Genomic DNA, 14463 nt, shown 5'->3' with positions numbered 1-14463 from the left:
GCCCGATTTGCGCACCCCCATTGTGGGAGGACGCGTCCTCCAATAGGATTCTAATTTGTGTCCATGTGTGTATTTACCCGTTGCATAAACACTATCACGGAAATAAAGACTTAATATTCATCAACTTTGATGACCCTTTATTAAGTGCCTTCGTGCAGTATGAAAAAAGTCTCACTGCACACCACCAACAAAAATTATATACAGTTGTCTTGTGCTGTAAAGGAATAACATTTAAAACATATCTGACTGCCACTACACGCCCTGTAGCTGAACAAAGTGAACACATATTAATTATTTGTCTAACCTGGCTCGGGAAGTGGGCTCGGTGACACCCAAACTGAAAATGGCTGTCCGTATTCCACACCACTTAACCTGGACGAGATCTGAGGTGGACCACCTCCTCGCAGGCACTGTCATGATGACTGAGAGCATCATTCTGCAGCTCTTCATTCATTTGACCATGGACATCCACATTACTTTTCTTTGGATTGTTTTTATATTGTGTGTTCAATATTGCCCACTCTGCATCTGATGCAACCTGGTCATCCTGGAAGGGGGATCATCCCATCTGCGGGTCCTTCTCAAGGTTTCTCATTTTTCCCCAGTTGGGGTTTTGTAAGTTTTTCCTTGCCCTCCTTGGAGTTAAGATCAGGGGATGTTGAGAATAATTGTCAACTGTGGCCATGTGAAGCCCTTTGAGATGTGTTCATGATTACTAAGGGCTAGATAAATTGAATTGACTTGACCAATAAAATGCGAATGGATCATTCCCATTGGCACACCTGATGATCTGCCACACAATCAAAGATATTTTGTAGTCAAGAAAGCCGAGCCAAAGTCAAATGATGACTAAAGATACTACTCACCATTATGCTGAATGTAGTTGTAATTACTGGAAGCCCTATCATATTTTCCATTTTTTCAACTTGTTTTCAATCACATAATGTGTCGTAAGATGTGAAACTAAACTAAGTTAAACTTGAAAAACTTTATTATATAACTTTAATTACAGAACATAAGTCATACACAAGCCAATTCAAGGTGTTACATTATAAGAAGGCAAATAAAATCATTGGATAGCCTAAAGCATAAAAATAATCATAAATTAAATTAAGACTTTAGGCACGAGGATGTTTTCAATAAAATATTCAGTTGTGATTTTTCAAAAGGCAAAAGCTTGAAAATGGTTGGAGATAAAGGAAAATAAAGGAAAAGGCTGCTCAAAAATCAATTGTAATGCCATGGGCAAGGACGCCTATAACAACGGCAAAGCTTGAGCTGCCTGTCACTGCTAATGGCCATTAGTTTGCCAAATCATAACTGAAACCAAATACAAAATAGGAAGAGTGTGGGACACCCGTCATCTATTTAAACTAGAACAACTTGAAAACAGACACATTTAGAGTCTGTATAAGTGCTAATAAATCTTTTACTGCAAGTTTGTTCCAGAGCTCAGACTCTTACCGTCATATTTTATTTATTTTAAATTAAGTGTAAAGACAATGTTGTGTTTACATTTTAACACACATTAGTGTCATGCAAGTACATGTAATGATAAACGGATAGGATTAAACAATATCATTTAAATATTAGGGCTTTAAGTGATCACATCTTTGAAGCTTGATTATCCATGAATTTATCTGTGTCGTAAAGATGGGTGGAGGTTCTCTTACAATTGGCAGAAGGTTGTAGCTTATGCAATTAAACTTCTGTGCAACATTGGATTCCTTAAATCCTTTCTGACAGAATCCCTCAGAAACTGACCCTAATTTTGCCAGCTTTAGTTTATTTTAATTATTGCATACTGTGTATTTACATGAAAATAAAACAAATGGCAAAATAATGCAAAAATATTCTTTAAAAGTCAGGCAAGACTTGGTGCTCAAGTGTTGTAAAAAGGCGCTTGAGTGGTTGTTGTTAAAAGTCTAGTTTAACATGTTTGGGACAACATTGCACCTCATTGGGCGTTTGGCCAATTGAGCTGGTGTATCATTGGCGCACATACTAACAATTTGGTGACAGAAAGCAGACCGGTTCAAGGGGGTCTCCACTTGCACGACCATCACAGCATCTGCAAGGAGAGCTCTTGCAGTTTACCTATATGAATGCGCTTGTCAGACGTTCAGGGCATTGTCATGCAGAAGCAGTGAGGACATTTCTTTTTTTATTTTTAGCCCAATAAGTGCTTAATGGATTGAGTGTAAATAATGCAATGCAGTTGTAAACACGTGTGTTCAAATATCCAAGTTGTCAGGGATGTGAACTTGTGTCTTTTTTTTTTTTCTTGGAATATGAGAAAATATATTTTTTGAACCATTGACTGTCTCTCTAACTTGAGTAAGTGAAGTTTTATTTTAGCGCTAAGTGGCTCCCCATGATATAAAGCAAACATTTGTTTGAGTCTTTTCCAGTTGCTGTTCATTGACCCTTTTTGGTTTCATCCTCCATGGCTACATGCCTTTTTTTTTGCTGTGAAAGGTTAAAGGAGAGCAGTTAGAGCATCTTTTAGACCTTTAAACCATATGTTCAGCACAAGTCATAAAGCTAATTCAGTGAGTGTGTGCAATTTAGCTATAAATAGCTGTAGGGTTCCTTCTTCTCACACATTTGCAATTGGTGAACCTTACAGGACAAAGTCATCACATCGCTGCCATTTATAGTGTACACGCTACCGTTCTGCTGTTAGGATGCAACAGGAAACTCAATAGTTATGGCCAGCGGTGGGAGTAGGTCATATCATTTGCAAGTCATGTGTCTACTCTTAGCCTTCAAGGAAGTCTCTATTTTTCGTGGCAAAAGCAAGTCGAGTCGAGTACCTACTAAATTTCAAGCAAATTGACTCCGTTTATTTGGGATAACCAATTATACGTCACATGTCAAGTTGCCCAGTTTTGCTCAGTCACATCATACATTATATTCGCACAAAAGCCACTTTGCACTCAGAATCTGTACTCAGTGTCTAACTCTTGAATAACTTGAATACTCTTACATATTTCATAAGTTGAAGCCAAACTGTACTGTATTTGTAATCAATCATAACTTTTGGACAAGGTATGTGAGATTTCCTGTGGCGCCCTGGATGATCCCTCACAGTACAATCGTGTGCCACAGCAGCCAGGCTGGCAATGACTATTTGAGTATAGTAACATGTCATGTGGGGGTTGCATTACATGACCAAATGGAAATGGTCAGCTGGCAACATGGTGACATCTCCCTTAACAGAAATGCAAGTCTAGCTCTTTCATTACCAATACATATTTATGTTGGCGTTGGACCCAATTATGGTTGTGATTCATCACTTACATTTGATAAATCAAGCTCTTTGGCTGGCCTTGCCGCGGAGGATCACTCCTGCACAATCAATATGTTGGGGCAGCTTGTTTAGACAAGGTAGCAGTGTGAGAGTGTAGTTGGGTGATGAGCTAGGTGGTTTTGACAGAGGTGAATTTTGTGGCTGTGGGCGGCCTGGCTTGAGCCCAGTGAGCTCAACACAATGCTGCTAAGTAGACTTCTCTGCAGTGCAGAGAGACCCAGTCATTAGTTGATTGTTTCTGAGGATGTTTGAGGACAGTGACAATCGTGACTTAAACATCCGGGTTGTGTTTCTGTCATGATATGTGTTTTCTGTTTCGTCCAAATACTTTCCAGCCCGAAAAAATAGATATACTCGTATAAGGCAAATTGGTTTTTCAATGCAGCGGCAATCATAAGTCTGTAGTTTGTGTCTGTGTTCATTGTGTTCACTGTGTGCATGATTCAGGACAGACGTGGAACAAATGGGGCTGACATTACTAGCGTTAGAAGTAATGAGATAAATTACAGCATTTCAGTTTTCTTTGTTCCTCTAAAAGTTGAGTTGATGGCACCCAAAAAAGCTTCCTGCATGCTACATGAGAATACTTTCATATGCTCCCTTTTTTTGCCATGGACCATTGAGAAGATTAACAGGAGAAATATTGAATGAAATGCACCGTACTTGTGTCGTAGGTGAATTTAAGCATGGGCCTGTGCGTTCAGAAATACATATTATTATTTTCTATCATGCACATTCTGGTGTGATTGCATGAGAGCACTGTCTTCTGTTTTAATCTTGTGTTTTACTACCTTTGCTGCTTCGACTTTCATATTTGGGATTTGTATTGGTTGATCTAGTAGTTTGCTGTAATGAGCAGATTCATCTGATTTCATTTTCTAAACCTCCCAAACTTTGGTATACAGCACCTGGCCCTGGGCCATCTTAGTAGATTTTTTTTTACATGTTGATTTATTTTCCCGTAAGGGAAAAGAGCTTTCAGTATGTAATGCAAGTATGTAAAATATTATTTTAATATGCAGAGGCAGACAAATTTAATGACCAAGACCAAGAAGTAAAAATTTGGACTGGCTAATAAAGCATGCTGGATCATGGCCAAATATTACATTTTATATTCCTGCAAAATGGTGCACGTCCTGATTAAATGAATATTTAGTACAATTTGTAATGACGTAACTTGGAAAAACTTTTGAAATTCCATTAATAAAACTTACAGAAATAAGATGACCCTAACTGTTTTGAAATGATCTCAAAATAAAATGAAATATCATTCAGCCAAGAGAGACATTGAAGTTATAAAATTGTACAATATTAGCAACACATCAAACAAAGCTGTCAAGTTCTCCGTTAATATATTTTGGATGATTCCAATCAGCTGTTGTATCCAAACTGTTGAACAACTTTGAGAGCAAAGCGTTCAGTATAAACTGTATGTTTCTATTTATATTTTCATTTAAAAATATCAGTTGATTTCACCCCACCCTCTTTTAAAAATATAAAACAGCTGTGGTTTAGATGGTGTTTGTTCAAGTGAGAGGTCATTGCCTCTGCAGCAGTTTTCCGTCGAATCCCAAGAAGCTGGAACATCCTGTGCCATTTAACTGAACTCAGTCTGGAGATCATGAAGCTAACTTTGTTCACCATAACTTGCTGGTGATTGTTGAAATGATGAAGAAATGTGACTACAAAGACCACTGTTATTTGCAGGGGCCAGGAGGGGAGGGGGCGTAAAATATATATTATTAATAATATAAAAATGTTTCTATGCACACATGTTGTTCAAGCTCAAATCTTCTATGAGAGTCCTGAGAGCTTCATTCTTCTGCACTGGATCTTAACAGTTCCCAATATTTTGCCTGCATGGTGATGTCAGGTGTTGTTCCTGGTATCTGTTGCAGCCATGTGGAGTACTGCCACTGTGCTCCAATTACTACTGGCACCACTGTTGCCTTTACCTTCCACATTTTTTTATCACTCAGGATTGTTACATCTATCACGAATGCTGTCTTCTGATATTTATCCGCCGCCACTAGTATGTCAGGCTGGTTGGCTGTCGCAAGTTTGTTCTGGTTGTTCTCAACCATCTTCAGTGGTGTCTACCAGTCAGTCAGTCACTCGGTCGGTGGGTCAGTCTGTCCGTTCGTTCATCCATCCATCAGTTATTCCCTCAAATGTCATGAAGAATTGACTGCTGAGACCATTTGAACTTTCTGAACCACAACGCCAAACTCCAATGAGTTCTGTAGTGTTCTTGCCTTGGGATAGGTTCCAGCTCACAAACCACGCTGAAGAACACCAGCCTGAAAAAAGATTAAATTAATGGATGAAAATACATACCTAAAGGACTACCCCCAATAAAAACCTTAAAACAAATACTGGTGTGAGCATCGATACTGAAATATCGAGACGTCCAATGACAGATCTTTATGCTCAAAAATTGATTCTCAAATCAAAACCTTGATACTTAAATCTATCAAGCCCTAATGTGCAGTATATCATTGAGAGAAACACTCAGCAAAATAAGCTCTTGTGCAAATGATGCACAGAGGGTGTGAACTACTTTTTCTTCTGCTAAGTTAGGCGTAAAATCCACGCTGCACAGTCAGTCAGGCTCAATGTGACTTTGTCTGATAGCGGAGGCATTATTGCAGAGCGTGAGGAGGAGTCATGAGTGGCTCTATTTCAGCTTCAAAACGCCACAACGCTGTTTGTGATGTTTATGCAAAAACGATACGGAGTTGTGGCAACACAACAAACCTTGTGAAACACCTCAGGTTAAACCACAAAACACTACATGAGGCATTCATGAGGCAGACAGAAAAGGAAAATACAATGTTGCTATTTGTACAGGGGGAGAAAATGTGTAGCTTTGAATGGTGTTAAGCACTGTTGCTTCAACAAACAGCTACATCAATTCATCTTGTCGTCATTATGTCAGATTTATTTGGGTAAGGCTTTCTGAAAAAAAAAACCATTACTTAAGGTGGATTACATAGATTAGGTGGCAGTTAAATGCAATCAAACAGCCAAAGTGAACCTTGAAAAACATACACTAGAAAAGATGGTACATCATATCAAACACTGGCTCTAATTCTTAAACAAAATGAATAAAATGCAGTTGTAGACTAATGAACCCTAGAGATTTTTTCTCATGTTTAGGTGTTCCAAATGTTTTTTCAAAACCACCAAATGTTAGATATTTTTGTCTGAAAAGGTAGATTGCTGTGATCGGATGTCTCCCATCTAAAAGGTCTTTGTCACATGACCCGACAAGAGCTGTGCTACCTTTCCAAAGATAGATGTTTCATTTATAGGCTCATACGGTTCTACCCCCGTGATAAATCTCCTCGCCTTGGTCTTCAGTGAGCATGGACATGAAGTGGGTTCTCATACTGGGAGGTCGATAACTGGCAACGGAACATGCAGATTGTACAACTGTGCTCGGAGGGATCAAATGCCATTGATTTGTAAGTGAATATGTGGTGCAGAAGCGCACGGCTTTGAATTTCACTTGGGTATGAACAGTACAAAATAATCATCGGAATATTTTTGGAGGACATTCCAAATGGGAGAAAGTACATGAGTCAAAATAAACTTTGTATGGAAGTTTGTAAATAAGTCCCAAATAAGGCCAAACACATGATTCTCTTGCCAAGTCTCTTAGAGAAGGGAGATATTTTCATCATGAGAATTGTTGTGGACCATGAGATAGTCCAGCAAGAAAGATCGAGGACGTGAAGTATTTTTGTAGAGGACCACAAAATAAGTTTAGGCCCATTAAAGCCAGTCAAGCTTTATAAACAAATATAAACAGAAGAGAGTTTTCATTTATTCACAATACATTCATGAGTTTAGTTCAAATACAAGTAAACATACTGAATACTCACACTTGGTAGGTGGGCAGTCACTCCAGAAACAACATTTTTATTTGTCAACAAGCAATTACATAAGTATTTTCGATCATGAATAATTCTTAGATCCTTCATAGTGTCATCACCGTAAAACAATTCTGAAATCCTGTTTGAATCTCTAAAAGTTTCGACTTGGTTGGCTTGGCTGCTCTGCTTGACTTAACTAAGTAGAGCATCAAATTAACTGCAGCTTGTTGTTAAGCTTTTCCTGCTCGGCTTCTATTAGTGAAGCCTGATAACTTTTTGCCCCCTTGATCATAATCTGAGACATGCCTTGCCGAGCTCACTGGCACTTTCTGATAGTCATTGCTTTGCAAGTTGTCTGCTTTTTATGTACCAGAAGGTGTTTTTAAATAGTAAGCAGTTCACATTTCAAGTTTTTTTAACCTCCTTATGCGTTAGTCCGACGATTAAAACACCTCCCAAAGAATTTAGTGGCCTTACCTCCCTTAGGGGCAAGCAATACTGGAATAGCGTGCGGCCAGAAACTGCGGAAATTCTTCAGCGTGTTAAGCATCTTTGCTCAGACTATCAAACGGACTTGTGGATAACTTGACAAGGCTGCAATGGCCCATGTTCTGGTTCATTCAGAAACATTTCCCCCTGGCGATATTGTGGCAAGCAAGCATTGCAGGCACAAACGGTCAAATCACATAGGAATACCATTCCAAGCTTGACTTAGAAGATTACACTCTTCCCAGTCTGATGTTGGATGCTCTCTGCTTCATGGTAATTTATGAAAGAATCACTTGAGAGCGCAGATGGATTGAACGGCATTCCAACCTGTCGAGAATCTGAATACGCAGTCAGACACCAGAATTTTATTTTTTTTATGCTTTAAAAAGTGGCCCTCGGGCTTTTGACCATTTAGCCTTTTCATGTAGTACATTCTGGTATGCAAGAGGTCATTAAAAAAGTTTGCTCTTTCCTCATAATGCATACAGAGCAAAAAAAAAAAAATGCTTCCCATGTGAAAAGAGACAGAACTGTACCACCCCTTAGAAATATGCATCAATAGCTGGTGACGTTTTAAACTGGGAAAGGTTGACCAAAATTTACTATATTCAGTAAGTGGAAACTTGAAAGTCGAATGCAATTTATTTCAAAATGCTGGTCTGTGGATATGAATGGAAATTACAAATTATATAGTGCTCTGTTCTTATGCTGATGATTCTTTTAAGTCAATGAAAAAGCAAAAATCAATGTTTTTGACTTCAAACGTGTACTTTTCTCACAATTTTTGATTGAATTCTGAATCACATGTAGTTAAGCTTTCTCTGTTAAGAGCGGCATTTGAACATAAATACTAATGAAAAGCCCGCTCACAAAAGAAATTGCATTTTCATCGACATTTCAATGAGCAAGAAACTAACACGCATATCGACAAACATTTTGTGCACAAATGAGTTATCATTCACATGAATCACTACAGCTCCAGATCTTAATTAATTATGGCAATTAGTGAGTGAAATTTTAATTGGCTATTTACTTTTCCCTTTTGTCTTAGAAAGTAATGTGGCAGAAGATAGCAATCAGTCATCTGACTTAAAACTGCCAGCGTTTTTTTTTTAAACAATGCAGTAAAACACTTAAAACACATCTGAGTCTTACTAGGTTCATCTGTAAATGCGTTCCTCAAGTCTGTCAAAACCTCCTGTACCCACAAGCAACAACTTATCCTCCATCTCATTAGTAGCCCTATCCAAAATGTATTTGTGTTCTCCAACCCATAGAGTCTCTGCTAGAACACCACTTATTGATTCCCAATTCACCATTTAAATGATATTGCGCATTGTTCCTGCCACACCAACAGATCCAGTCTATTGTAACACCGTACATGACATTTTCTGATGTATATACTTTCAAAAAACAAATTAAATATAATTATTTTTTTGTATCTTTGAACGTATTGTTTTAATACTGAGGTGGGGCATTTCGAGTTGACCATCTGTCTCTCAAGCCTTCAAGCAGCAGTGATAGAAGGGGAACACCGGGACACCAGCAGGCTGTATTTTTTATTTATTTTTTTGTCTTTCTACATCTCTCATTTAGCTGAGCAACACAAGGTCACAGAAGGTTCTGCAAGTATTGTAGTTTCATAAGACAAGAGAAATCTTGCTCATGAACCTGGTACCATTCAGAAGCAGCTTGCTGCATGCTAGCTTAACCCATTACCCTGCGTGTACAGAATGTGAGTTCCAAGCCCCCAAGAGAAAATCATATCATAAAACGATCATTGGTAGTAAATGTGCCTATCCTCCTGCATATATACTGATATACAGTATATTAGAAATAAATGTTATTTCATCAATTATGATTCAAAGTAGACACCACGGTGGACTCATCAAAAACAAAATATTCCCACATGGTATAAGATTCCAAGCACATACAGTATATCTTGACCAACACCACTGCATGATCGTAAAACATTTTTACACATAAGTAGATAGCAGTAAGTGGACAAAAGGGGAATGTGTGAGCTACTGGAATTCACTATTTTCGTCTTGAAATGATGAGTTTTAATTTGTCTTTTATTTTTTCCCTTGTTTTTAAAACCTCTTGAAATATTTTGCATGTAAATGTCGATTTACATTCTATTGATCATTTTTACTAAGCTAATTTTGTTTGTTTTGTAACTCTGCTTTGCCTTTGGATGTCTTTCGCTGTTTGTTTGCAAATGCTTTGAGGTACTTTTGGTTCTGTGACACACATTAAGTTACCTCGTGTATGAAACGTGCTATATAAATAAAACTGACTTGCCTTGCCTTAACTTTTCAGTTGTCTATATCCATTATCAATGAGGTCTTCAAAGGATTTGATGCACTGCATGTCTCCCCGGTAGTGATGCTGCAATTGTTTCCAAACTAAGTGAACCGTTCAGTGATTACGGAGCCTGATGAGGCCATCGTAGGTGAAATGAAGACCCAGTTTGTAATGAAATGTCAATACAATACCAATCGAGTAGGTGATGTGCAGCAAACTTTCTGTCAGTGAATCTGCAGCTGCGCTCGCTTGTCTTCTTCATGTTGGCAGCTGTCTCATTCTCATCCCACACCATTTCACACCCACCTTGTTTTGTTTCTGGTGACTCGAGCAGCACTTGCTTTGTTTTGTCAGGTGTGAAGACAGCATGGGTGCCTTTTGGGGAGAGGGGTTCCTCATCTCTCACTCTCCCTTTATTGTTTTTAGATATATTGTTGAAGTTTTAACTATTAGGTCAACCTAGAAAGGTTTTTCAAACTGAATTGTAAGCGTATAGATTTTTTGGTGCCGTAGAAATTGGCAATTTGGTCTGTGGCTGGTATCAGACTTAATGACACATCTTTCTCTGATGCCATTCTTTGTGGAAAACACACACACACACATGCACCGCCAGAAGACATACTCACACTCATAATGGATATTAGCAGGCCATGTGGGAGCAGAACTGCTATCTTCACTCTGTTTTAATTAATGTCATCACAATGAATATGTGGAAAAGCGATAGTCAGTGTAGCGGAGCTCTTCTCAGACTTTGTCATCGTTCTTTTCTGTTGATACAGTACTTTATTATTCATATTCACATTTTCCCAACTACATCATTAAGACTGTTGTGGTGATCTGTTGCGGTAACAGGATACACCGACGATATTGCCTCATTTTCCCCCATCTCTTAATCTAAAAAAATATGTTTTTTAACAATGGAACTTGATGGAGTGCATATCTCTGCTAAGATTGAACAATACAATACAATACAATACAATACAATACAATACAATACAATACAATACAATACAATACAATACAATACAATACAATACAATACAATACAACGCAACATAACACAATACAACGCAACATAACACAATACAACTTTATTTATATAGCCCATTTTACAACAGCTGCATCTGTAATAAGTGCTTCATATATCACTTTCTGTGTCAAAATAACTGGCAATAAGACTCAACTCTGCTTTGAAAATGCCTGGCAGTGAATGAGTTAAGGTTGTAAAAAGTTCAAAGATTCACAGCATCTGTGTGTCCTTTATTTCAACCGAAGACATTTTTAGTGACTGCATGGAGCAAACAAGCATACCACTTTTCCCCTTTTGAAAACACTGAACAACATAAGTCAAGGTCAGACCACAAATGGTCAACAGACAGTATCAAGTTGAAAAAAAGAAGGCCCCCATCACCACCACTGTGCTGAGAGAAAAGGAGAGCACCACAAATCCTGCTATAGCTACATGAAAGACTGGACTGCCATTTTAGGATTTCAGTTTATTAAAATTACAATTCCATTCCCATTCAAAAGGATGTGAAATGCTTCACACGTTTGTCATTCAAATATTCCATCCTCCATCAATGACAAATTACAATGTTGCATCTGCTCTGTTTTAATAGCCTCATTAAAAAATGGCAGTGATAATGATGATTCTTTTAGTAGGCCTTAAGGCTCTTTAGCGCAGTACAACAAGCTGCTGAAATGCACAAAGTACATTATGGGTGGGCCGGATTTCATTTCAAAGGACATCTAGTGACCTTCCAGTTCAAAGACGATAGTGTCTGAGCAGAAACTTATGTCAATGATGATAAGCAAAGGCTTACTGCAGCCCCGCAGCACAAACACTGTTCACATCCACGAAGCTCAGCCAAAGCAAACATCCCTACAATAGACGCTAAAGATCATCCATCACTGTCTCCACCTCTCTGCCGCATGCAATTATTGTTCCTCACGATGAGCAACATCAGCAAGGTGTTGCTTCCTGAAACTTTGGCTTGATTTCTCAAACGGCACATAACTGTTGTTGCTTTTGTTCGTTTGCCTCATTGTAATGCAAAATGCGTCTGTGAGAACTTGGAGCCATGGAATCAAGCGAGCTGCTCAGTTGATGCCAGCGTATCTCCAAGGAGACGGCAGTGAGTTTTCTACAAGTATTTCCATGTTCCGTCCACAGCAGCGAGCACAATTGCATTAAGAGAGGTCAGCGTTTCATAACGGGAGTCATTTCACTGATTGGCCATCCATTTCTGTGCCAGAAAATGTTCATGTTTACTTGAAAGCCATGTGCCAAATGGAGGAGAGTCTGAACAAAGGTCTAATCAACATACCCTATACTCATGGGCTAAGAGACAACTTTTAAATCACTTTTTAAGACTAAAAATATTCTTTACGATCTTTTCCATTGAAATACCAACTTAGATATGTTCATCTTTAAATAGCTAAAGCAGGATATTCATACTGTAAACAACACAAACATTACCATTTAAAGTCCCTTTCTGTTAACATGGATTTATGCTTGACAGACATTTCAACTGAATTGGTAGAATTAGTTTCCCATTTTTGCTCATGATATTTGGGTTCTCACAAACAAGGTAACAAGTTTAAGAATAAAATATTCTAACCTCTAAGATTGCCCACAAATCATTCCTGCTTTAGATTTTTTATATACTGAATTTCCTCTGGTAGCATCATTATATTATTAACTGTCACATAATTGTGGAAAGGAAACTGCTATAAAACTATAAAAATATACTATACCCAATCTTTAATGATTAACATGAAACGGTTATGGATATATGGCTTGAGCACAATCGGTTCAACCTGTGGTGTCATTTGTCTGTTATCTTTTTAACAATATTGAGCAGCCTGGACAAAGACTGTCTAGATAACTTGCATAAGAGACCAAACTGACTTGAGGCTGCCATCGTTATTTACAGGGTCAGTCGGAAAAAAACAAAAAGCGAACCACTATGGTTGAGGTAATCGTTTATAAGTCGCACAAGATTTTCCGAGGTCTTGCGAGTAACGCGGAGGTCATGTTTGTGCAACTCTAAGGTCTATTATTCCATAGATTTTTCATTGAGCTGCATGTGGTATTCATCTTTAGAGGTTGCTCAGTAGATCAAACTGCACTGTCCACTGACTGCAACACTGATGTTATGATGATAAACTGCATTAACTATAACATTAATAATACATATACGTTTGTCTTTGGGAGACTCCTTTGTAAAAGTAGAGTGGGTTGACCCGGAGATGTTATGTCCCAACCCACGGTAGCAACACACAAAACAGACTTGGATATTAATCTTTTTGTAAGTCTTTATTATTATTAAGATACAGGGTTGGGATTGATCGTCGTCCGTAGAAGTTGTTTTCACACGGCAGAGCTCAAACATTCTTACCAGCCAAATACCACCAACTTGTTGTCTCAACGATGATCGACGAGCAAACGATGTTAACAAAACTAAACATCGATCAAACATGTAGTGTATTTCTCTTTTCGTCTTGCTTGAGAGAGGATCCATTTGAGACTTCAGTTATTCATTTTCGAGCATATATTCTCTCTCTATATATTCCTATATATAGTATATTCAATGGTCACCATCGTAACTGGCAGTCATGATTTGTTTAGCCTACTTGTTACCACGCCTTTCCTTTTTGCTGCAACGGACCCATTGCAATCTACTCATTTACCAGACATGGGACCAATACCATGGAGGCTATTAAACAGGAAATGTTGCCCAATGAAATACAGGAGCATGGATAACTTGCGTATCATTCAAATATCAGGTAAAAAAAAAAAAAAAAGGAATCCATTCATTTTCTCTACCGCGTATCCTGCTCAGAGCCACTGGTAAATGAAACGGATACCAGCTGACTATGGCCAAGTTGCTTGTTGAAATGTAATTGGTTGTTCCTTCAGGCACCATTGTTTTTCGTCTATAGTTAACAATTTAGTAGTAGTAATAGAAGTAGAAGTAAAATTGACTACTTTCTAAAAGGCTCATTAAAAAACAAGTTTGGTCTCAGACATGAGCAGTACTGTATAAAGTACTTTTGTTTCTTACAAGTGTGACCTTTTGAAAGTTCAATATTGAGATTCCAGTGTAGTTCAGAAAGTAAAACATCATTAGAAATGTTTAACAACCTTTTTCTGCTTCAGATTAGACTACATTTGAAACAAACAGTGTACACTGAGATATACACCTAATAAGCACAAAATTCTCAGAGGAATGCAACAATTGACCTTCCAGGTGAGTTTTTTTTCCACCAACTTGGCTTCCTCTCAACTGCTCGCCACTGGGTCTCCTGTGCACACAGCAAGTTTCCTTCCGTTCCTTTTGATAGAGATGGAGTAGCTCAGTGGTCAATGTGTTCATGTGTATATAGAAATTCCTGCCATTCCTCAAGTAAATTGGTCTGACTACAGATTCCAGCTCTGACCCTGATCGTGATGCTGCTGACACTTAGTAAAAC

The sequence above is a fragment of the Syngnathus scovelli genome, chromosome 1 (assembly GCF_024217435.2).
Source record: "Syngnathus scovelli strain Florida chromosome 1, RoL_Ssco_1.2, whole genome shotgun sequence".
Classification (NCBI taxonomy): domain Eukaryota; kingdom Metazoa; phylum Chordata; class Actinopteri; order Syngnathiformes; family Syngnathidae; genus Syngnathus; species Syngnathus scovelli.
This window is presented reverse-complemented; position numbering follows the sequence as displayed.